This window comes from Oncorhynchus keta, chromosome 17 (assembly GCF_023373465.1).
Source record: "Oncorhynchus keta strain PuntledgeMale-10-30-2019 chromosome 17, Oket_V2, whole genome shotgun sequence".
Lineage (NCBI taxonomy): Eukaryota > Metazoa > Chordata > Actinopteri > Salmoniformes > Salmonidae > Oncorhynchus > Oncorhynchus keta.
Window position 1 is genome coordinate 10892529 of NC_068437.1, and position 26932 is coordinate 10919460.

Here is a 26932-nt window from a genome sequence, read left to right on the forward strand (position 1 = left end):
TGACACCTGGGTCGTTTTCAGTAGGTACGAAACAAAAGAAAGCAGCCCGAAACGGGGAGATACTATTTGAACCCCATATAAAAAAGGCTTCTTTTCTGAAATGATTTTGCTACAGTTTGTCCAAATGAACACCGCCCTGGTGTATTTATAGCCCATTTGTTTGTGAGAAAATGCGAATGGGAAGAAATGTGGTTTATATTCAGACTTGGGCTGACTAGGCTACCTAGACCTTTTCAATCCAAATTGATGAACTGGAATGAATCAATAAACACAATAGCTGTTTTTTTATTTTTAAATTAGACCTACAGCTGCATGTGAGTTTTATTGTCCAATCATGTTGCTTTCTCCATGTCTGTTCATAGGAACCCCCTAGGCCCTCTTTGAAATATAATTAATATAAACAAGTACAAGGTTGCTGCAGTTCGACAGGATTTTCATCTTCCTCGAGGCCAGGAGTTTTTCCAGGAGTTTAAAAAAACAAACATGTGACCTGATTAGAGAAACTCACGGCATACCGTATAAGGTCCAGAGTTTTACCTGGTTAGGTTACCAGATCAGGAAAAACAATGGGCCCCAGAATGATTGTTATCATGTTATTTTTTAACACCTCACCACTCTGGGACCTGTGGTATATATCTCTTTTGGTAGTGTTATGACTGTTGAACTTTTCATTTACTGTCTCTACGAACTCACAGGTCTGCCTTTCGGGGTCTGTCAGGGGTCTGTTTTCCGAGAACACTGTCTAGGCCCAAGAAGGCACTTCTTCTCACGATAGGTATTTTCATGCGAAGACTGTCCGGCTCCTCGACTCCCTCGCAGGGCCTCCTTTCTCCTCTCTCACGCAGTGACGTGTTTGTGCATACCAACAAAAGAAGAGAAATCCTATTCACGGCTCCCTCTGACATTCACCCTTGTTTTTACAACGTTCAGGGAGAGTTTGCAGAGTGGAACAGGCTTTGTCTTGAAAACCGGGAAACAATGGTAGCGAGCATAATGTAATCTTGCCTAAGTGTACCGAGCAAGGGTGAGGTTGAGACTGATGTGTTGCCACTTGCCCCCTTTCCCCTCACCTCTGCAATATTTCATGTTAACGATGGCTTCAATAATGCTTGTTGTCAGTTAAGTCGATTCAGTGTTAATAACCAGGTCTTTTGTGAGCCAGCACCATAGCATTTCAGCCATGCAAGGCATCCCTTACCTTGTTCCCCTCATGAATGTGTTGACTTGGAGTTTTCATCCATACTGACATCTGGGTCGTTTTCAGTAGGTACGAAACAAAAGAAAGCAGCCCGAAACGGGGAGATACTATTTGAACCCCATATAAAAAAGGCTTCCTTTCTGAAAACATTTTGCTACAGTTTCTCCTAATGAACACAGCCCTGGTGTCTTGGAACCCCTTATATTGGGGGTTGCATTCTCAATGAGTGAAAGAGTGGCTACAAAAACAAGGCATCAACCAGAACATTATAAAGGTACAGTATCGTTCCCTGGGGTACACAAATCTAAAAATACACAATGTACATTCGGAGGTACACATAATGATCTCACATGGTACCGTTTGGTACCTTTTACGGTACATGTGCAGATAAAGAGTATAATGGTATCCCATTTTTGTACCCCATATTCTGAATATAAAAGGTACAATCATCATATTCTCACTCTAAAAAAAGGGGGTACAATGTGAAGGTACATTTCTGTTTACCAGGGTACAAATTATTTTTGTGTACCCTCAATACCCACCATAAGGTACAATTATGATTTTTTTTTGGCCACCTAAAATTAACTAATGGCTTTGTCACTGGGGTGGTACTTGAAAAAGGCACATTTCCGTAATTATTATTATCATCATCATAGTTCCCAACATGCTCTACTACAGGTAGATTAAAAAAAATATATATACAAAATATATACAAATTACAAATCACTTTGTAGACCAGCATAATGTCACTTGCAGGTTGGGCTGCAAAGTTCTGGTAACTTTCCCAAACTTCCCAGGTTTTTCCAGAAATCCTGGTTGGGAGATTAATGGAAACGGAACTGAATAAGCAGGGAATCCTTCAACCAGGAATTTTTGAAAATCTGGGAATTTTGCAATCCTACTTGCAGGCCTGATGTGGCCTGTAAACCATGAGTTTCAGGCCACTGTATTGGGGTACAACTAGACCGCAAAAGGCCTTATGAGATATGTAATGTATTGTCGTTGTTTCATTTTGATGATATGTGCCTGGGAACTCACTTGTTGAAGGCCACAGGACTGAAAATGAATTAATTCAACAACCATGTCTCTGTGACTAACAAATAGGCAAGGTATCGAGGGAAATTATATTGGAGGCATGACTTAGTGGGGGGGTGGCTTTCAGATAATTATTGTTTGCCACCTGTGAGTGTAAGTGTTGTGTAAGTGGTCTATGGTAGAGCATTAAACTTAACTTGTAAAAAAAACTATCAATCTTAACATAATCACTAGTTAACTACACATGGTTGATGATATTACTAATTTAACTAGCTTGTCCTGTGTTGCATATAATCAATGCGGTGCCTGAAATTGTGTCACTTCTCTGGCGTTCAGTGTAAGCAGAGTCAGGGTATATGCAGCAGTTTGGGTCGCCTGGCTCGTTGCGAACTGTGTGAAGACCATTTCTTCCTAACAAAGACCGTAATTAATTTGCCAGAATTTTACATAATTATGACATAACATTGAAGGTTGTGCAATGTAACAGCAATATTTAGACTTAGGGATGCCACCCTTTAGATATAATATGGAACGGTTCTGTATTTCACTGAAAGAATAATCGTTTTGTTTTCAAAATTACAGTTTCCGGATTTGACAATATTAATGACCTATAAGGCTCGTATTTCTGTGTGTTTATTATATTATAATAAAGTCTAGGATTTGATATTTGATAGAGCAGTCTGATTGAGCGGTGGTAGGCAGCAGCAGGCTTGTAAGCATTCATTCAAACTGCACTTTCCTCCGTTTGCCAGCAGCTTTTCGCAATGCTTGTAGTACATCGCTGTTTATCAACTCCCGAGATTAGGTTGGCAATACTATAGTGCCTATAAGAACATCCAATAGTCAAAGGTCTATGAAATACAAGTGGTATAGAGAGAAATAGTCCTATAATAACTACAACCTAAAATGGCTTAACTGGGAATTTTTAAGACTCATGTTTAAAGGAACCACCAGCTTTCATATGTTCTCATGTTCTGAGCAAGGAACTTAAACGTTAGCTTTTTTACATGCTACATATTGCACTTTTACTTTCTTCTCCAACACAGTGTTTTTGGATTATTTAAACCAAATTGAACATGTTTCATTATTTACAGTTGAAGTCAGGAGTTTACACACACCGCAGCCAAATACATTTAAACTCAGTTTCACAATTCCTGACATTTAATCCTAGTAAAAAGTCCCTGTCTTAGGTCAGTTTGGACACCACTTTATTTTAAGAATGCGAAATGTCAGAATGACAGTAGAGAGAATGATTTATTTCAGCTTTTATTTCTTTCATCACATTCCCAGTGGGTCAGAAGTTAACATACACTCAATTAGTATTTGGTAGCATTGCCTTTAAACTGTTTAACTTGGGTCAAACGTTTTGGGTAGCCTTCCACAAGCTTCCCACAATAAGTTGGGGAATTTTGGCCCATTCCTCCTGACAGAGCTGGTGTAACTGAGTCAGGTTTATAGGCCTCCTTGCTCGCACATGCTTTTTCAGTTCTGCCCACCAATTCTCTATAGGATTGAGGTCAGGGCTTTGTGATGACCACTCCAATACCTTGACTTTGTTGTCCTTAAGCCATTTTGCAACAACTTTGGAATTATGCTTGGGGTCATTGTCCATTTGGAAGACCCATTTGCGACCAAGCTTTAACTTCCTGACTGATGTCTTCAGATGTTGCTTCAATATATCCACAATTTCCCTGCCTCATGATGCCATCTATTTTGTGAGGTGCACCAGCCCTTCCTGCAGCAAAATCAAATCAAATCAAATTGATTTATATAGCCCTTCGTACATCAGCTGATATCTCAAGGTGCTGTACAGAAACCCAGCCTGAAACCCCAAACAGCAAGCAATGCAGGTGTAGAAGCACGGTGGCTAGGAAGAACGGCCAAAACTTAGGAAGAAACCTAGAGAGGAGCCAGGCTATGTGGGGTGGCCAGTCCTCTTCTGGCTGTGCCGCTTGGAGATTATAACAGAACATGGCTAAGATGTTCAAATGTTCATAAATGACCAGCATGGTCAAATAATAATAATCACAGGCAGAACAGTTGAAACTGGAGCAGCAGCACGGCCAGGTGGACTGGGGACAGTAAGGAGTCATCATGTCAGGTAGTCCCGAGGCATGGTCCTCGGGCTCAGGTCCTCCGAGAGAGAGAAAGAAAGAGAGAAAGAGAGAATTAGAGAGAGCATACTTAAATTCACACAGGACACCGGATAGGACAGGAGAAGTACTCCAGATATAACAAACTGACCCTAGCCCCCCGACACATAAACTACTGCAGCATAAATACTGGAGGCAGAGACGAGAGGGGTCAGGAGACACTGTGGCCCCATCCGATGACGCCTCCGGACAGGGCCAAACAGGAAGGATATATCCTCACCCACTTTGCCAAAGCACAGCCCCCACACCACTAGAGATATCTTCAACCACCAACTTACCATCCCGAGACAAGGCCGAGTATAGCCCACAAAGATCTCCACCAAGGCATCCCCACAACATGATGCTGCCACCCCCGTGCTCCATGGTTGGGATGGTGTTCTTTGGCTTGCAAGCCAAGTTATATTTTTGTTTCATCAGACCACAGAACATTTCTCCAAAAAGTACGATATTTTTTCCCCATGTGTAGTTGCAAACCATAGTCTGGCTTTTTTATGGTGGTTTTGGAGCAGTGGCTTCTTCTTTGCTGAGTAGCCTTTCATGTTATGTGGACATAGGATTTGTTTTACTGTGGATATAGATATTTTTGTACCTGTTTCCTCCAGCATCTTCACAAGGTCCTTTGCTGCTGTTCTGGGATTGATTTGTTATTTTCGCACCAAAGTACATTCATCTCTAGAAGACCGAACGCATCTCCTTCCTAAGCAGGTATGACGGCTGTGTGGTCCCATGGTGTTTATACATGCGTACTATTGTTTGTACAGATGAACGTGGTACCTTGGAAATTGCTCCCAGGGATGAACCAGACTTGTGGAGGTCTATAATTGTTTTTCTGAGGTCTTTGCTGATTCCTTTTGATTTTCCCATGATGTCAAGCAAAAACTGGTTCTGCACTGAGTTTGAAGGTAGGCCTTGAAATACATCCACATGTACACCTCCAATTGACTCGAATTATGTCAATTAGCCTATCAGAAGCTTCTAAAGCCATGATGACATTTTCTGTCATTTTAGTGAACTTAGTCAACTTAGTGTATGTAAACCTCTGACCCACTGGAATTGTGATACAGTGAAATAAACTGTCTGTGAACAATTGTTGGAAAAATTACCGAAACTATAGTTTTTTAACAAGAAATTTGTGGAGTGGTTGAAAAACGAGTTTTAATGACTCCAACCTAAGTGTATGTAAACTTCCAACTTCAACTGTATTTGAGACTAAATAGATTTTATTTATGTATAATATTAAGTTAAAATAAAAGTCTTCATTGTTCATTCAGTATTGTTGTAATTGTCATTACTACAAATATGTATCAGTATCTGCTTTTTTTGGTCCTCCAATAATAGGTATCAATATCGGCGTTGAAAAATCATAGTCGGTCGACCGCTAAACTGGGGTACAAGTTCAAAGGAGGACCTTACAGGGTGCTGCCCCAGTGACAAGTGGCTGTACCCCTTTAGGAACAAATCGTAACGTTTCTTTCTGAGAGTGTAGCACCGTCAGTGAGCGCTCAGTGGATCCGCTGACCTAAGCTCGTCATTTCCGGATCAATTGACCTCCATTGTAGTTTAATTGACCGTTGCTGTAAAACAGTGTCTGGGTAGTGCTGTGCTTCGTACTGCATTGACATCGCAACACCGAAGCTCAGGGTCTACACGTGTTATTGAGATGCTCTCTGTCTCACGGTGTCTCTTTGTCTCCTATTGAATGTCCCAGTGTTTTTCTTCTTCTGAGCAGAATTGACAACTGGGATGAGACAACACATGGATGTTTTGATGTGCCGGCAATGTACTGTATTCATGTGTTTGTCCAACTGCATGCCTTGCACCATGTGTGTATTTCTCCACATATTTACCCTGGTTGTACCACTGTACCGTCTTTCGTTGGTCAATGTCTCTCTCTTGACTCACGAAAGGTATTATCTCACAAACTACCTGACATTTTGCCAAACAGGTTGCTAGCTACCCTATAATTGAACCCTTTTCAGATCCTCACTCAAACAGGTATGTTCTATAGCTGCCTGAATGTTCGCCTAGCATGGACAGTAATATTTGACAGCTGATAGAACACTTGCCAAACAGGTAGCAGCCTTTTCCCAGTTCTTAGGGAGGGCCTGGTACGTGTATGTGTGGAGGGGAGAGACTTGTTGTCGGTTTGTCTGTGTGTATGTGCATGTGATGTGTGTGTGTGTGTATTATGTGCACAGGAGAGTGTGTGTATGTTTGTATGGATCCTCACTTTTTGCCCAATGCTCCCACCAGCTGTGCCGGAGTTGGACTGGATGGGGCCCAGTAACTCAATGACCTAGTGGATATTCTCTGAGGGGAAGGCCTGTCTTTAGTTATTCTGCTACCTCTGTGTCAGACCTCTGTGTTTTCCTGAGCAAATGTATAGACCTCGATTAGTTAGGTTATCGTGGCAGGGTTGTGAGCCTCTCACCCTCGCCTCTATGCACGGACAGAGCACTGACCTGCACAGCGAGATTTATTTAAACACACATGTACATGAACGCACATGAAAACACATGCGTGCCTGCACGCACACACGCAAATGTCTTCGAGGCTGAACGCGTCTTTTGAGCATGTCGCATGCCATATACTGTGAAATGAAGGTATTTATGTTAAGGAGTGTGTGCGTGTGAAGTGTGTGCGGGCTAATGCACGTACGTACGTACGTGTGTGTGTGCTCTAATGTGCACACGCATGTGTGTTAAGTGTGTTCCGTGGCTTGTTCTTGTCCTCTCCTGGGTAGCCAGCTGTCTTTCTGATTACCCAGCATCCTCCAGGTGTTGAGGCCACCAGCTGCAGATGGGAGAGTGGCGAGGGTGTGTGGACCGGCGGAGAAAAAGAGAAGGAGAGAATGGAGGAGAGGAGAGCTAGAATAACTGGTTCTGCAGATATCTGGAACGTGTTCAGACGAGCTAACGAGAGAATGTGAACGGATCTTGAGAGATCCCGACCTAGTGTAAGGTTTTTTTTAAAGGTGGGTTTGACTCTGTGTTATTATGGAATATCTTATGGGGTGGCAGTGGTTGTTCTGCAACTGACTGTGTAACAGTCAGAAACAGGCTCTGGGGTGATGTTTCGCTTAGGTACAGATCAAGGATCAGCTTCCTAGATCTGGGTTGTTTGGTTGACCCAGCTGCTGGGTTGCAGGCGTTGGGTCACTTAGTTGGGTTGTTTTCTTTATTGGTGCTACGTGTAGGTTATTGAGACATGACTCTGCGTGTTATATCAGAAGACTGGAGGTGTAGTTTAGTAGGGGTGTGGCTTTCAGATGGTTCTTTTTAGCCACCCGTGAGAGTAAATGTCCTTCCTGTTCATCTGTTCTGTTGTACTGTTATCAGATGTTAAGGTCGAACATTGACGTATTTGTTGCTTCAATGAGATTTACAAAAGTGTATGAGTTTTCTGAAAGCCTATGTAAATCCGATTGTTGGGATACAATAAGGTGGAATACTTAAGTGATAATGCCCTCGAAGTCGGTGTTTGGAGGATATATTGGCACCGGTGTTGTTAGGCCCGAGACTAATTTGAGGGCTCGCTTCAAGGGCATGATCACAGTTATTGTTATTTTTCCTTTTTTTTACCCCCCTTTTCATATCCAATTTGCAATTCAGTCTCATCGCTGCAACTCCCAAACGGGCATGGGAGAGGCGAAGGTCGAGTCATGCGTCCCCCGAAACATGACCCCCCAAACCGTGCTTCTTAACACCCACCCGCTTAACCCAGAAGCCAGCCGTATCAATGTGTCGGAGGAAACACCTTTCAACTGACGACCAGGTTAACCTGCAGGCACACGGCCCGCCACAAGGAGTCGCTAGAGCACGATGAGCCAAGTAAAAAATGCCAGCTGATTCATGATATCAACAAGTTGAGAAACGCTGCCTGCCTGTCTGTCTCGTCCCGACTCCCGACACGTTCATTACTATGGGATGACTGGAGATTGAATTTGAATATTAAAACAGTGTTGCAAATGTCGGAGAGACAGACATCAAGGTTTATACAAATCTCCGCTGTTGAAAACTGAATGTTAGTGTCAAAGAAATGTGAGATAATGTCTAGATGCTTTTTATAGTAGAGAACAAGTTTATAAATTGCTTGGCTGGGCTGGTGAGACAGTAGATTACGCAGTCAGATGTAACAGAGTAAATAAACATTTCAACATCATAGATTTAGCCGTGGAATAGACACCGGCTGGAATGCGGTTTTAACCAATCAGCAATCAACCCACCCATTTGTATAACTTGTTGTAATATGTAATAAATAATTGTAATATTATAGAAGAATGTGTGAAATGTATTTTTTTAGGAATGGAGGTATGAATCTTACGGGTGGCCAATAAGATTTAGCTGAAAGCCACACCCGTAATAAACCACGCCTCCTGGAAATACTTGAAGGATTATATTCAAAAAGACCATTGAGAGTGAAAAAAAAATCAAACTATTGTTAAATTATCCCATGTTTGGGATCCTTAACAACCCAACTTGTTGGGTTATTCACACAACCCAACTGGCTGCATCAAAATGAACCCTGTGTGTGTTCTGTCCAATATAAACCCTGTGCTGGCTTACCAAATAACCCCCCCAAATTATTTTTTTTTTGAGTAGGGGCATCTTTATCCTATTCCATAGAACAGGGATATAAGTAGATGATTCCAGCTCAGTGGTGGTGTTTTCTGCTGAGTCATTGTTTAGTCGTGTAAGGGTTCTGGTTGTTTTTGTTGGAAATGATCTTAATTGTACCCTCAAAGAAAATAATATGGTTCTACTAGAGAATAATTGTCTTGATTAAGCCATGAATAAAAGATCTTATGTGCCCCGTATTAGCTTTTTTTCTTCATTGTTCTCAATTAGCTTCAAATTGTAGAATCAAAGGCATGTTTGTTTCGACCGTTTTGACTCCTCTCTCTCTCTCTCTCTCTCTCTCTCTCTCTCTCTCTCTCTGTGTCTCTCTCTCTCTCTGTGTCTCTCTCTCTGTCTCTCTCACTCTCTCTGTCTCTGTCTCTGTCTCTCACTCTCTCTGTCTCTGTCTCTGTCTGTCTGTGTGTTATGTTCACATGCCATTTTCGTTAAATTCTGTCCTGACTTCATCCTGCCAAATTATTAGGTTCACATCTTCAGTATGTACATTGCATTCGGAAAGTATTCAGATCCCTTGACTTTTTCCACATTTTGTTATACAGCCTTATTCTCAAATGGTTTAAATAAATGTTTGTCCTCATCAATCTACACACAATACCCCATAATGACAAAGAGAAAACAGGTTTTTAGAAATATTTGCAAATGTTTTTTTTAAAGTATTCAAATCTTTCGATATGAGACTCGAAATTGAGCTCAGGTGCATCCTGTTTCCATTGATCATCCTTTGTAGTAGAAACATCTCAATTCAATTGATTGGACATGATTTGGAAAGGCACACATCTGTTTATATAAGGTCCCACAGTTGACAATGCATGTCAGAGCAAAAACCAAGGACAATGCCCCCATTCACAGGGCACGATGTAAACCATATGCCATGGCTGTCTGTCACCAGATCTCAACACTTATGGGAGATTCTGGAGCTGCGCCTGAGACAGCGTTTCCTACCAGCAAATGATTACATTTTTCGTGGAAGAATGGTAATTCCAATAGAGTTCCAGCCACTTGTAGAATCTATGCCAAGGCACATTGAAGCTGTTCTGGCTCGTTGTGGCCCTAATAAGACACTTTATATTGGTGTTTCCTTTATTTTGTCAGTTACTGTACCTGTAGTTTGGTCTCAACAGACATTGCTCTAAGGTGAGAACATACAACATATCAGGTTAAAGGCCCAGTTCAGTCAAAAAAAAAAATTTGACAAATTTCCACAATATGAGTTGGAATAATACTGTGTGAAAATGATAAATTGTGAAAATTACGATAAATCCCTTTTAGTGTAAGAGCTGTTTGAAAAGAACAGCATGTTTTGTTGGGATGGAGTTTTGACTTCACCAAGCGGTAAATGATTTAATAGACCAATAAGAAAGAGAGTTCCAAACCTCTCGGCCAATAACAGCAAATGTTCAGTTTTCCCCTGCCCACTCAGACCACTCCCAGACAGTCCTAAGACAATTCTTGCTTAAGAAATTGCTTATTGCTAAGAAACTATTTGTTTCTTTTTCACAATTTTAATTCAAAACAATCACAGTAAGGTACTTAATTGTTACCCAGAAATGAGTTGTTATCGAAATGTTAAAAAAATTGCAATGGAATGCAGAAAGCCCCGTTCTCTCCTATTAGGTGTCTAATGAGCTGGTCTGTCCATTTCCTTTCCTGTTACCGTCGTCTCACCCCTACTGGGCCTTGAAGTTTTCCGGCAGCAGCTCCTGCTTTATTGTATTTAATTGTTGCCGTCGTGCCACAAACCCAGGTAGTTAGGGATGCTTGTGGATCAATTAAGGTTGACTCACGGTAACTGACAGTCACAGGCAGGAGAATAGGCTCTTTAGACGCTAAGTAGCTTGTGAGCGATCACCCCCCTGCGTCCCAAATGGCACCCTATTCCCTACGCAGAGCACTACTTTTTCCAGGGCCCATAGGTTTCCTGTCAAAACTAGCTCACCGCATAGGGGATAGGGTGCCACCGCCTTCTTCTCCCTCCCAAGTTTTACGAGGACAACATGTCCTACCTCAGCAGCGTCCACAATAATCAGGATAGCGACAAGGCTTCCAACTTCAAAACTGCGTTCAATAATCGTGATGTTGTGTTTACGGGTTTGTGTGCCTGCGTACAATGTGCGCTAACGTTCATGTGGTGCCGTGTGTTGCGTCATAACTTTGCACGGCCTCTCTCACATATAGGCACTCTGTCGGATAGGCAGCGGGTATGAAAAGCACATTGCATGCCTATATGCAAGGGAGGGGGGGACAGAAATGCACAGGACTACGCTAGAGATGGAGGCGGTAAGATAACCAACCCGAATAAGCGTCATTTATTAAAGATGCCCTGACCTCTTTGTTTTTTTTTAGGGGCAACACACTGAGCGAATCGTGATCATTCACACAGAACCTAATGAGATATTTCTCATTGCAATCAAAACAACAGCAGCTTAATTGGCAATTACGCCTGGACTAGAGGTCAGCGCTGTAGCCTGCAGCACATCTACCAGTGTCAGCGTGGGTTCGAACCCGCTGCCTTCGTCACACACTCTTCTCCTATCTCTTCTCTGTCCAATAAAAACATTTGTGGGAATTCACACTCCATGAAAAACTGAATGGCATTTATGTGTGCAAGATATGACCTTGTAATCATTACGCTGTCCATATGCGTTTACATTGCCCCCCCCCTTTAATCGCAATGTAATGATGACCTCTTGTTTTTGCTCTTTTTTTTCAGGTGACGTTCATGAATCCAAAAACTGACCCATAAGTGAGCTGAGGGTGTTGGGGTTGAAGTCTCTCTACTGCGGTAAGTGTTGAAGGCTATTCTAACTTCTACTGTGGAAGACATCATTTTTAAGAGAGAGTTCCCTTTTTTGAAGTTAAGTTTATTCTGGACGTTGCTAAATAATCTGCTAATTCATTTTTTTTAACGGTTTGGAGGAAATCGACAAGGCCAAAGGGAAGTAGAAAATAAGTAGAACATTTAAAAAAGTGAACTTTCACTTTTAAATCTTGGAATTCTTAGTGCATATGTTGTGCTATAAAGAAATGTGGCGGTCTTGTAGAACTGGTAATGTCGGTGGCGCGCACACCTTTTCAGGTCTGCGCTTTAGGTGAACAAACTGTACCTAAAATCAAAAGAAGGGGACCATCGTGCTCTCTCAGAAGTGTGGTTGGTGTATAAAACCTGTAAACTCAGATAAGCAAAAAGGTGTGATGGGTCTGCACTCAAAAAGGTGTGATGGGTCCGCACTCAAAAAGGTGTGATGGGTCTGCACTCAAAAAGGTGTGATGGGTCCGCACTCAAAACGATGTTGCGTAAGGCTTTGCCCCCTCCATGTGTAAGGCATACATCTTTTTTGTTTCTTCAAAACAGCAGGGAACACAGGTGAGCAACTGATGAGAAGCAGCAGGTGCTTCTAATCAGGAATGCCACTCCTCCGCCAATTGGGGATGTAGCTTCTCTAATCTGCCTCCATACAAGTTACAATCGCAAAGGTAGACAGAGAAGACTTATAGGGTACGGGAGGGGGCGTGAAGGGCAATTAGGGGTATCAGGTGTGAGGCTTTCATGAATCAATTGCCTTAGGTGTCTGTTCACTTGGATATATTATATCAATTGATGAGTGCTTACCACACAGGACATCAGGCTAGGTCATTCATAAATATGTGGGGATAACTCATAAATGATATTCAAAATATGGTATGGACCGTGTTCTTGTACAAGAGTCTACATTTTTCTTAGAGGAAGGAGGTGAAATCTAGTTATTTGTTTAAACTATGTTGGGATATGGAATTAGATGTATATATCCACAGCAAATTGGCCAGTGTGACCTAGTGTTCATTTTGATGTTGGTGTTAATAACCAGGGCAGGTTGAATGCAGGTTGCGGGTGAATACAAATTCCAACTGTTGGCTGTGCCAACTCTGGCTGGATTCCAATAGGAGTTACACATACATTTCCAAGCTAACGTAATGTGAACATTAGTTTTTTTTTGTTGTTTTTTTTTTACTCTAAATACTTGTGTTGTGTTTAATGACAGCGTATTTGCATAGAATCTCACTTGGTGAAGGCCACAAGACAAACCAAGTCTCTGTCACCTAACAAATACAGTCATGGTTGGTAACTCAGAAGAAAGGCAAAAACGAATACAGCTTCACATTAAGCAGTGTGTTAATCTAACACAGAAAAGTGTGGACCCATATGGACAGGTGTTTAAATTACACACTGTCAGTGTTTAACACTGGAGAATTGCTGTGTCCCCATGGCTTTTCTTTGGAGTCATTTGTTGTTGTAATCACCTCTGAGTGGTGGAGGAACTTTCTAGATCCTGACGCAACATAATTCATTATTAGAGTGATTTTGTTCTATGAAGTGTCTCGCAACTGGCGATGTGATATCTTGACATCTGATAGCGGATTTATGTTCTCCAAGGCGTACTTTCAAGGCATGGGATGTTTTTTCCACTATAAATCTTATTGCAAGAAACACAGTAACACATACATAACTCCTCTAGTAATGCAAGTTCGACATTTATTTAACTGTTCCTAGAAGTCTGAGGGCATACAACGCTAGTACATTTTGTTATGGTGCTTACATGAGGTTTGTGATCTACATGGGGAAACATCCTTTTATGAATGTTAGGTTTGGGCGATATACAGTTTATACCATATACCGCGGTGTGAATTTCAATACCCTCACTGGGGGTGCGTGCTGCGCCTCTGCTTGTAGTAAGTTAAGTGTAACTATAATAAATCTAAGATGTGTCAAATAAATGATATCTTTGCTAGATATCTTTGCTAGCTAAGTAGCTAGATGGCAAGATCAAACTTCTTGGTTACTGCAGAGACATTCAATCCCCCCCCTGGATCAAGAGCCCTGTTATCTAAATTGTTTTGTGCAATTGTTCAATTTGAATTCACGTATAACCATGGTCACACTCTCAACACTCAGAGGCAGTAGGGTTGAACAGGGATGTTGGCCAGTGTCTTGATAAGTGTGTGAATTTTATTTTCCTGTCCTGCTAAGCATTCAAAATCTAACTAGTACTTTTGGGTGTCAGGGAGTAAAAATGATCTCTTTTTTTGTAGTGAAGTACAAATATAAATGGTAAAGTACAGATACTCCAAAAAACGACTGAAGGAGGAGTCGAATGATAGTATATTCCAGTGCTTATTGACAATAGATGTGATGCTAGTATAGCTATTATTGAAAGCAAGTACAGTCCATTCCTAAAGTGTTCAGACCCCTCAACTTTTTCCACATTTTGTTACGTTACAGCCTTATTCTAAAATGTATTTAAAAAATGTTTCTCATCAATCTACATACAGTACCTCATAATGACAAAGTGAAAACAGTGTTTTATACAAATGTATTCAAAATAAAAACAAATACCTTATTTACATAAGTATTCAGACCCTTTGCTATGAGACTCGAACTTGAGCTCAGTTGCGTCCTGTTTCCATTGATCATCCTTGAAATGTTTCTTCAACTTGATTGGAGTCCATCTGTGGTAAATTCAATTGATTGGACATGATTTGGAAAGGCACACACCTGTCTATATAAGGTCCCACAGTTGACAGTGCATGTCAGAGCAAAAACCAAGCCATGTGGTTGAAGGAATTGTCCGTAGAGCGCCGAGACAGGATCTGGAGAAGGGTACCAAAACATTTCTGCAGCATTGAAGGTCCCCAAGAACACAGTGGCCTCCATTATTCTTAAATGGAAACCACCATGACTCTTCCTAGAGTTGGCTGCCCGGCCAAACTGAACAATCGGGGGAGAAGGGCCTTGGTCAGGGAGGTGACCAATAACTCGATGGTCACTCTGACAGAGCTCCTGAGTTCCTCTGTAGAGTTGGGAGAATCTTCCAGAAGGACAACCATCTCTGCAGCACTCCACCAATCAGGTCTTTATGGTAAAGTGGCCAGACTGAAGCCACTCCTCAGTAAAAGGCACATGACAGCCCGCTTGGAGTTTGCCAAAAGGAACCTAAAGGACTCTCAGCCATGAGAAACAAGATTGGTCTGATGAAACCAAGATTGAACTATTTGGCCTGAATGCCAAGCTTCACGTCTGGAGGAAACCTGCCACCATCTCTATGGTGACGCATAGTGGTGGCAGCATCATGCTGTGGGGATGTTTTTCAGCAACAGGGACTGGGAGAATAGTCAGGATCGAAGGAAAGATGAACGGAGCAAAGTACAGAGAGATCGTTGATGAAAACCTGCTCCAGAGAACTCAGGACCTCAGACTGGGGCGAAGGTTCACCTTCCAACAGGACAACGACCCTAAGCACACAGCCAAGACAATGCAGGAGTGGCTTCGGGACAACTGTCTGAATGTTCTTGAGTGGCCCAGCCAGAGCCCGGACTTGATTCCAATTGAACATCTCTGGAGAGACCTGAAAATAGCTGTGCAGCAACGCTCCCCATAATACCTTTAAAAAATCAGTTTTAGAATAAGGCTGTAACGTAACAAAATGTGGAAGAAGTCAAGGGGTCCTTCTGTTTTGGATAGTATTTATTAAGTAAATAATAAAGGAGAGAATTTGATTATTTATCATATTCTTCCTCTGTGATTGGCTAGTCACTCTTGATGTTTCATTGCTATACACAAATATTCCTCATGATGGAGGTATAGAGGCTCTCATATTCTTCCTCTCCAACCGGGAAAGCGATGTGCCTGTAAATTATATAATTGAGCTTACGCAACTAGTGCTTACTAAAAACTATTTTAGTAATATTACCACCTACAGACCTTTGGAACAGCGATGGGAACCCCATTAGCTCTAACCATTAGCTCTAACTACACACATTTCCTAATGGGGAAATTCTATTTGGATTTAGTTTATGAAAATAATCCTTACAAAGATTATGTGAAATATTCAACCCGCTACATAGACAATTGAATAATGATCTGGAGGGGTTCTGAAATTAAAAAAATAAATGTTAACTACATTACAATCAAATAAAATACTATACTAACAGCTGATGGATACAAGGCAGCCAACTTCATTGACTGCGTCGCATCTGACACAGAGGAAGAATATGATAGACAATCAAATTCTCTCATTGAGCGTTTCCACTCGAGACGATACCCCGGTACCTGGCTTGATAAAGATTTTTTTTAACGAATTAAAAGCTTGAACAGAAGCCATCGATTACTCCACGAAGCCCAACAAAAACGATATACGTACTTTCAATGATAGCTATAATATCATCACGTCTGTGAAAAAGCACTGGCATATACTATCATCAGACTGGTCTTGAAATGATGCCTTCCGGAATCCATATTTATTTACCTAGAAACGATCAAGATATCGATCAAACATATTGTTCAAATCAGATGTGGTTGTAACTTGTATCCATGTAAACCAGAGAAGCAACATCCTCGATTGGCAGATGAGTGACAACCCTGATTAGAAGCACCTGCTGCTAATCGGTTGCTCACCTGGGTTCCCTACCAATGCTGTTTTCAATGAAAAAGAGTTGTACCTACACACTGAATGAGACTGCAAAGCTGAAACGTCTTCTGTGCGCTATCCCTGATGCAGTGAAAATACGAATAATATGAATAATATGAAAATGAAGTAAGCTTTATGCGACATCTTTTTGAGTGTCGGCCGGATCATGCCTTTTTTGCTTATCTGAACAAACTGTACCTGACTTTTTGGGTGTCAGTTAGTTTGCCTTCATCGTTCACATACAGGGTTCCTTTGACAGCTTCCCTCATGCGGCTGTAGACCACTACTCTGGTCAGTGTGTTTCTCTGTATTCACTCAATAGGAGCATTCAGTATGATGTAGAAAGGTCTCTTTTTAAACACACACAGGCAGGCAGCACCCCAGGAGCCTTTTAGCACTATGTTACAGTATGCCCTTTAATGGACTTCATCTCTGTTCGCAATAAAGAGTCAAATGTCGTTGTAGTTAACACTAGCCCAAATGAAGACCGGCAATACTGAAGTCATATAGATTTAAATGGTTTTGCCAGGGGGATAGGAGAAACATATGAAATGTGAAGATGGGAAAAGTTAAAGAAAAGTGCCAAATGGTTAATCGCACTTTTAAAGTAATTATAGTTGTTATAATAGTTGTCTTCATGTCAGAGGGGGAGGGAGTTTATAGTATACAGTAGGTCATCAGGTACCTGATCCCCATTGGCCCACAACTTGGGCAGGCATTACTGATTTACTGTTTGGTGATGGGCTAATACATGTCTACTTTGTTGGCTAGGGCAGGGAGCTCCATTTCAAAGGCTTTGTTGTTAACTAGGTGTGCACTTCATGTTGTACCTCTAGCCATACTACTTAACTCAATTGTTGAAATCACTTGAGTAACGTTAAAGTCAACTCTATTTCTTTAAATTTGGCTGAGAGGCCTTTGAGATGGTCTACACCTGGAGAAAGTCTTGAAGGGCTGTTATGAATGACAGTTAAAGGAATAGTACACTCTAAAATCAAAGTTTATCAGATGTTTTCAATCCTCCATCGTAGTCTGATGTCAAGATGAGTTCCCATCCCAGCCCATTGGTTAATGAGATGCAGCTTCAACCAAAATGAACGGAAAACATAAGCACCGCAAATCTGAAGAAAAAAAACAGGGTGCTTATCTCTTCCATTCATTTTTGATTTTGCCACATTTGGAAATGCACAGGCCCAGGATGGTTTTTTGAAAGAACCATTAACCGATACAGACCTATCCTAGATCTCACTGTCTCCACATTTGATGTTGTTTGAAGAACAGAGCCGAGGCATGGCGGAAACAAGACCACTTCATTTTTAAATGCATAAATCGTCTCCAAATCCTAATTTTTATCAGGTTTAGCGGGAAACTTGAAATTCAATTATTCTCTTTTTAAAATGCCACTTGCCTTTCCAATTGAATTACACGCCGGAAAGAGGACAAAAATGAACGCTCATGACACAATTACAATGTATGAATCCTGTCATGACAGACATCAGTTCACGGTTTCTTCCTGACCGACCAGCTCGATTCAGTTTTATGTAGCTAAATTTGAAAGTGTGTTTTTTACAGTGGCTAAAATTAGAGACTCCGAGCTAGAAAATGGAATATCATACACTGCAGTTGAGGAACAACGAGAAAGTAATTCTGCTTTGAAAGTTGATAAACTTGTTACTCCACTTTTGAGAAAATGGCCTGTGAATGTTTTGGTGCACCTCCTGGAGAGCTCTTCTTTGTCTACACCCATTCAGCATCGTTCACACCCTCTTAAGCCGTAGCCCCACCCACCTCTTTAAGGATTCACAGTGTAGGAAACAACCACCGTTTTCAAGACTAAAAGTGGTGAAAGTAGTAGAAAAAAAGTAATTGTAAAAATAAACTTTATCTAGTCCTTGGCCTATATCCTGATCTGACTTTGGTGCAGGTCATGTTTGTGTTTCACATTACCCACTCTGGTAAGTAAACACGCACTATATCAAATAAAACCTTAAGTTACAGAAGGTGTAAACAGTACAGTGAAATGGTTACTTGCATAGTGAAGTCTTTTGTTTAGACCTTTGGCTAGCTAGCTAAACAATGAACCATAATCCCCAACTCTAATGCTGCGTTCAAAACAATTGGGAATTTGGGAATAAAACAAATTCTGACTGGGAAAAATGTATTTGAACTTGTATACGTGTATTCAAATTGGAATTCCACGAGGCTTGTCGTCCACTAGAGCTCCTACACAGATCATACACGTAATGTTAACTAGCGAGCCAGCTGGCTAACATTAGCTAGCTACCTAACAGTACGCTTTAACTTGAAATGAAAACGACTTTCTGACAAAATTAGAAACATGTAATATCTGAAAATGTAGCTCGACTCTTACCCATATACATGGTTGAATGCTTCTCCCGCTGTCATGGGTGCCATGGTTGCCCTTAGTTTGAAGATGTAATCTGGAGACAGTACTTTATACAACAGCCTTCATTCTGTGTTCTCTTTTTGGACTCTACACATTTGGCAATCATCTCTCTGCTTCCACTGGGCATTCCACTGATTTCAAAACTTGGTCAACTTCTTCCGTTTCTTCCATTTCTTCCCCACCATTGTCATCAGAAGACTCTACAATGTCTGGTTCAATGAAAAATGTTTTAAACTAAATCAGGGATTTCCTCATTTTCTGATTCCTTTTCAGAGTCAGAGAGAGTCAGCATGGCACGATCACTCTCCAGAAAGTAGTCCATTGCAACATGTCCATCGCAACATTTTCCCACTGAGCTTTGTCCGTAGCACTATTAACTTCAGGGCAGCAATTTCGAGAGCAGTAGCAAAACTTGTTAGGTTCTTCGTGATATCTTAAAAAAACAGCCATAGACAGGATTATCCACACATACACATGCAATTCATGTTGTAGACAGAAGCATGCTACATGGCAGACCAATCCGAACTCATCTCTTGGCACGTCCAGCCCATCCATTATCTCTACCAGAGATAAACCAACCAGAGATAAACCAACATTTTTTTTCGCATTTTACAGATGGAGTACAAATTTGGGTTATGTAATCATTGAATCACAGAATGCCCCCCCCCATAGGTAATAACTTGCCATTACGTTGTCCCACGGAAGCTTTTAAATCACGATGAATAGGATAACATGGACATCCTACTCTGAGAAGGTTGGTACATATACGGCCTCCTTTCTTGCAAAGTCAGATCATTCTCCTGTGTCCCTACTCCATGGGTCTTAGCAATGCACTGGTTACAGGTATGAAATGCCCTTTAGTCCATCCTTATTAAATATAACCTTTTTTTCCACTAATGCCATTGTCGTCATCATCGTCTTAATCATCATCCCCATTTGTGTTATTTGTGCATTCATGGCAAATCAGAGTTCATTTAATCTTGACAGCAATTCATCTGTTTTATAGGAAGGACACAAGGAAACTCCTTACAACTGTTTGTTTGGCAATTTGTCTGTCTTGAAAGAACGGTATCCCTCCTGGGCTGCATCCCAAATTGGACCCTATTCCCTACATACTGCACTACTTTTGACCAGAGCCCAATGGGCCAGGTCAAAAGTAGTGTGCCATATAGGGAATAGAGTGCCATTTAGGGTGCGGCCACAGTGTTCTTTCAAGACAGACAAATGGCCGAACAGTTGTAACTAACTATTATTGCTATTCCCCATTCCCTATATAGTGCACTACTTTTGACCTCACCTGAGCCCTATGGGCCATAGTCAAAAGTAGTGCAATCTACTTGGGACACAGCCTATATCCCTCCTGGTTTCTCAGTTGTTAATAATGACAGTCACTTCAACAGAGTCAGAGAGAACTGACCTGGCAAGTCAGCGCCCTTTTGGATGGATTTGTGGTAAGCTAATGAGCTAACAAGTTAATGAGGCCTCTGAGTTTGCTGGCTTGGCTTGCTCTAGGGTGAAGTTTCCCCTGGGTACAGATCTAGGATGAGCTTCCCCTCCCCAGATCTTAGCCATTAGTGGGGGGAGAAAACTCAAAAATGTCCCAAGATCAGCTTCTTCACTATACTCTCCGGTGGGGCACCCTTAAAACCGAACTATCCGAACTAACCGTACTGTGTTCTACTGAGTGCCCTCGGCATCCTTCTACTTTCTCTTTCTATTTTGTCAAAGGGAAGGGAACACTGCTGCGACTTCGCTATCCAACCGAGGGGCGTCAATTGAGTTGCCGACTGAATGAAGAGAAGTTTCAGCAACTCTTGGGGCACAGTAGAAGTTGATGAAAGTGCTTATTTTATTGTTCTACAGCGCATTTCGGTCATGAGCCTTCATCAGGATTTTTTAAATTGGTATTTTGTCAAATGCAAACTTGGTAACAAGACTCGACAAGTCTTCCGCAATGCTGGTCAGGGTGGAAGTTCAGTTATCATTTTGCATCGGTTTGACTTGGAGGTTATGTTATAGGCTCTTTTTAAGTAGAGGCCACACAAATAAAAACATATTTCAATTGAAATGCCTTGCAAGTCTGTGGTGATGAGGGACCCATTTAGCCGGCAGTGTGAATGAGTATCAGATGTCTGCGCTAGCTCAAGAGGGAGTGTGTGTGTGCGAGACCGTGTTACTATCCCGCCCGAGGTCCATATGGTTCAGTTTTGAATGTGCACATTGGTTGCAGATGGAGAGGCTATAGGTTGGGCCCGGGATGTGGTTCCTAACTTAGGCTGGATCAGCAAGCGGCTCAGAGCCAGTGAGAGAATCCACCAGCCTCATCCCACAGCCTCTTCACAAAACCACCAGCTCTATCCCTCTTTCACTTATATTACCATTGAAATTAGGCCTGTTCTAAATATTATCTCCTTTTATTTTATCCCTCCGTTTATGAAGGACTGGAGAGAAGAAAGGAGCCACGCGGCTTAGTCACTTTTTCCCCCTCTCGTCCTCCAAACCACAAGCGACGGCAGCTTCCCCTAGATTAGTACTTTTGTCTGTTCAAAAACCACTGTGGCTTTAGGGCGATCCTCCTTCCATGAGGTCATGCAGTGAGAGATGGGGTGATAGAGGGAGAGAGATATAACAAAAAGGAGGTGGAGGAGGAGGGTGAGAGTGTAACTGGAGCGGAGAGTTGGAGAACGGAGTAAGGACGTACTGCTTACTGTACCAAGAGTGTTCGTGGCACAAAGTATGTTGTTGTGCTCACTGCCATGCCAATTGATAGGAGCAAATTGTCATCATCGTCTTTATCGTCATCACCATTGTCATCATCATCGTCTTAATCGTCATCGCCATTGTCATCACCATCGTCTTAATCGTCATCACTATTGTCATCATCGTCGTCTTTATCGTCATCACCATTGTCATCATTATCTTCTTAATCGTCATCACCATTGTCATCACCATTGTCATCATCATTGTCATCACCATTGTCATCATCATCATCTTAATCATCAGCACCATTGTCATCATCATCGTCTTAATCGTCATCACCATTGTCATCATCGTCGTCTTTATCGTCATCACCATTGTCTTCATCATCGTCTTAATCGTCATCCCCATTGTCATCACCATTGTCATCATTGTCGTCTTTATCATCTTCATGAGCTTCATTATCATCATTCCTATCCTCAGTGATGACTGACATCCTTCGAACATCCTTCCTTGCCTCGCCCCTCTCTCATCCTCTCAGATGTCTTCAGATGCACAGTGATATACGTCACAGTACACATAACTCTCCAAGGGGAGACTCAGACTCTCACCATACTGAAGTGGATGCATTTAATCTGTGTCCCTCTTCTTCAGAATACACTATGTACATTATGTGATCTGTACCAAGGCAGTGCCAAAACACCAAGGCAGGAGATTGTATTTGTTTTGGTGAAATGCTCTTTCCCATTCGGTTAGCGCAGGTTTCACATACCATTGCATGACGGTTCTGTTGATGTCAGAGAGCCTAGATGTTGCTTTGGGGGCCTTTGCGCCCTGTGTGTTCAATTAAACTAGGGAGGACTGTGTGTGTGTGTGTGTGTGTGTGTGTGTGTGTGTGTGTGTGTGTGTGTGTGTGTGTGTGTGTGTGTGTGTGTGTGTGTGTGTGTGTGTGTGTGTGTGTGTGTGTGTGTGTGTGTGTGTGTGTGTGTGTGTGTGTGTGTAACTAAGAGTGATCTAATTCATTTATTCTCCTACTGGATCAGAGTAGATTAAGAACAGGAAGGTTGACAAGGCAAATAGGCTCTCTTTCTCGTCTTTTACCCCTCTCTTCTTCACTATGGAGTTTCCACCAACTAAATATAGACCTAAGAACTTGAACTTAACCCCCGTAATCGGTAAGTAATCTTATCGGCTCAAAGTTCACCTGACCTGCGGACTAATATGGTCTTAACATTAGAACCGCCTGGCCTTTGAGCCTATAAGTACCCGCTACAGAATGTTGAGAACGTTTCCGGGCGTCTCCTTTAGCATACTGCATCAGTTGCATATCAACCAGCAAGGTACGCAAACATAAGCACCAACGCATGATAAATAGTGCATCAACATGGGAATATATCCATGTAAAAATATAACAATAGTTGCTTAGATATACTTGACTCTATGTTTTGTATAATTCTACAAATTCCGAGTGAAAAACGTACGCCTAAAGACAATTTTGTACACTTTCAGTCTATGACGCACCAACATTCTAGCAGTCGAATAAATTTCATATATGCTATCAGAAGAATAATAATTTGGTTATTTTTGTAAAGGTCTTAGGTAACATTTAAAATACAAAAAAAAAACTATTCCAAAAGAACTTAATAGCATTTTCATTAGTTTATGTTACTCTGCGCTGTAAATAATAACTAAAAACCACTCATTCAAGTCCATCACAAAGAAGTCATTTATCAATTTGTTTTGGCAGGTCTAAAGAAACATTGTGGAAATTAGAAAATACAGTACCAGTCAAAGGTTTGGACACACCTACTCGTTGTTGAACAATAGTGAATACATCAAAACTATGAAATAACACATATTTAATCATGTAGTAACCAAAAAAGGGTAAAAAAAAAAAATCAAAATATATTTAGATTCTTCAAAGTAGCCACTTTGTGCAAAGCTGTCATCAAGGCAGTCTTGGAATTCACTGCTTCATGAGGAAGGCTTTCCCAACAGTCTTGAAGGAGTTCCCACATATGCTGAGCACTTGTTGGCTGATTTTCCTTCACTCTGCGGTCCAACTCATCCCAAGCAATCTCAATTGGGTTGAGGTCGGGTGATTGTGAAGGCCAGGTCATCTGGTCATCAGCAGCACTCCATCACTCTCCTTCTTGGTCAAATTGCCATTACACAGCCTGGAAGTGTGTTTTGGGTCATTGTTGAAAAACAAATGATAGTCCCACTAAGCGCAAACCAGATGGGATGGCGTATTGCTGTAGAATGCTGTGGTAACCATGCTGGTTAAGTGTGCCTTGAATTCTAAATAAATCACTGACAGTGTCACTGGCCAAAGCACCCCACACAACCACACTTCCTCCTCCATGCTTCACGGTGGGAACCACACACTTCGGAGGTCATCCGTTCACCTACTCTGCGTCTCACAAAGACATGGTGGTTGTAACCAAAAATCTCAAATTTGGACTAATCAGACCAAAGGACAGATATCCAACGGTCTAATATCCATTGCTCGTGTTTCTTGGGCCCAGTCTCTTCTTCTTATTGGTGTCCTTTAGTAGTGGTTTCTTCGACCATGTTGAGATACTGGTTGAGAGAATGCCAAGAGTGTGCAAAACTATCATCAAGGCAAAGGGTGGCTACTTTGAAGAATCTAATTAAAGAAAATATATTTAGATTTATATTTATATATTTTTTTGGTTACTACATGATTCCATATGTGTTATTTTATAGTTTTGATGGTTTCACTATTATTCTACAACGTAGAAATGGTACAAATAATGGTACAAATAAAGAAAAACCCTGGAATCAGTAGGTGTGTCAACTTTTGACTGGCACTCTATATTTAAAAGAAAACAGAATAGCATATCGCAAGTGTATTATGTTACTAGTCTCTGCTTAGTAGCCAGAGAAATGCTGCAGCACGAGTGGTCATGTGTTGAACTCATGGACACCGCAGATATTCCTGGAACAGGTGGAAGCTGGAAAAAGAGCTGCACAACCTCTTGAACTTTTGAGTTATTTAATGAAAACGTTTTACCTGCATGTGACTCTGAAGGAGGATTTGATAAGTGATGCTCCTTTCCCTGCGTCTGTCAATTACAAGCTGCGTCCATCTCTTCATGTACAATTTGACAACTTATAATATGTCACGCAGACTATTGTGATTTTACTCCGATGTGTGAAATTAGTTTTGGTATAGGTTAGGTGGAGTTTTGAAGGACCTGTTGCGCAGGCCCGACTGGTTTCATTTGTTTCCCCGCACTCATCAACTTGGATAGAGTCAAGAATATGTTTGCCATTATTCTAAAAGGCCTAGTGCACCGCATAGCATGTTTTCGTTTCCCTTACAATAAATGTGATAAGTAATAGTTATAATACATCAAACAGTCCCGTAACATATTATTTTTACAAAGTAAAACGCAAAAGAGAATGGTAACAACCCGGAAGGCACGGTCAAACGATCAAATGATTAACATGAGCGCCAACGCTGATGAATAGGCGTAACACAAACTCATCATTACATTATTGTTGTTCTAAATTAAATCAACTTCTTCACCCTCCTTATCATTCAGTTAGGCCTAATTGAAATTCCATTGTGAAGTAATGTGCACAATTATCGCCTATTCGTCCATTTGTCATTCATTCGGTGAGCAGAGAGCAACACGTTAGCACCTGGCTGGGCACCGTCGTCCTACAGCCCATTGTCTTGGCGGGTTAGGTTGGGGAATGGGTGTGAAATCAAATTGTAAAAGGGCTCTAAATATGATTCTGTTTATGATTTCAATATTCTGACAAATAATCTATGTAAAAAGGTCCCAGGGTGACATTTTCCTCACCTGTTCTGTGTGCAAACGAGTGAAATGATAATATGCTGTAACCTTCCTCTGACAATATCAGTGAGGAGGAAGTTTGGTATTCACGCGGTACACGTAATGCAATCGCTAGCTGCAGTATCAGATCTCCTGTTTATTTAAAACGCTACTTGGACTCACATTGCCTGTAGGTTTGCTAGAGGAAAATGCCCCTCCCTTATGCTTGCTCTGTATGCCACTGTATCCTATCCTATGAGATGGTTATCTTTATTCACTCCCAACTGAACATTTGGATGCCATGTGAATATGCACCAGTAGTAGTTTTGGGTGTTAATTTGTTCTCACTGGTCAAGTGTCACTCCATGGGTACACCTCGCTCTCCTGTTTGCAGAACCCGTGCAGAACCCCCACAGAACCCGTGCAGCTTCGAAAAATGTCACCGTGCCATGTGGATTACTTTTTTCAAATCCGATCAGTCACTTCGATCGGTCACTTCCGATCAGCCACTTTGATTCAACGTCATCACAGATTTTTTTGGGGTTGAAATGACGTGGAACTATGTTGATTCAACTATTTTGTCAGTGGGGAAAGAAAAGGGTAGAATGGAGGGAGAGTATGATAAATGGACACGGATTAGACAGAGCTTGCGTCCCAAACCGCACCCTATTCCCTACTTTTGACTAGAGCCCTAAAGTAGTGCACTACATGGGAAATAGGGGGCCATTTGGGATGCACAGAGAAACAGAAGAGCTCCACACTGCCCTGAGCACTGCCCTGTGCACCTCTGGTACTGAACTGACTGTAAAACAAACACAGAACAGATATATCTTTGAGATTAGGTAGGCAAACAGCTCTGGCGTGTATAAGGAAAAGCTTAGGGAATAAATTATTGTGACGCTCCAGGTTGTTTCATACACTGCTCACTGTATCGTGACTAGTAATTCATAATATTATATTATTCAATTTGACATATTTAGATATTTAATTACCTTGGAAAGCAGTCTACGGACAAGAAGTGACTGCTTTCAAGATAAGGAAACAGACATCTAAATATGTAAAATAGCTGAACTGTCCCTTCAAGTGGTTTACTGTTGTGCTATCTACTCAATAGACACTATCAAATAAAATAACATTTTATTGGTCACATGCACATGGTTAGCAGATGTTAATGTGAGTGTAGAGAAATGCTTGTGCTTCTAGTTCCGACCGTGCAGTAATATCTAACAAGTAATCTAACAATTTCACAACAACTACCTTATACACACAAGTGTAAAGGAATGAATAAGAATATGTACACATAGATATATGGATGGGTGATGGCCTTGCGGCATAGATGCAGTAGATGGTATAGATTACAGTATATACATATGAGATTAGTAATGTAGGGTATGTAAACATTATATAAAGTGGCATTGTTTAAAGTGACTAGTGATACATTTATTACATCCAATGTTTTATTATTAAAGTGGCTAGAGATTTGAGTCAGTATGTAAGCAGCAGCCACTCAATGTTAGTGACGGCTGGTTAACAGTCTGACGGCCTTGAGATAGA

General features: G+C 41.4%; 1 protein-coding gene across 8 annotated transcripts in view; it reads left to right on the forward strand.

Moving 5' to 3' along the window:
* The window catches only part of LOC118396216 (transcription factor SOX-6-like), a 165726-nt gene that overhangs the window by 23547 nt on the left and 115247 nt on the right, over positions 1-26932 (forward strand). For all 8 annotated transcript variants that reach the window (XM_052465442.1, XM_052465448.1, XM_052465443.1 and 5 more), the window contains exon 2: positions 11734-11805. The gene's annotated coding sequence lies outside the window, so the exon portion shown is untranslated. The remainder of the gene's footprint in view (positions 1-11733; positions 11806-26932) is intronic.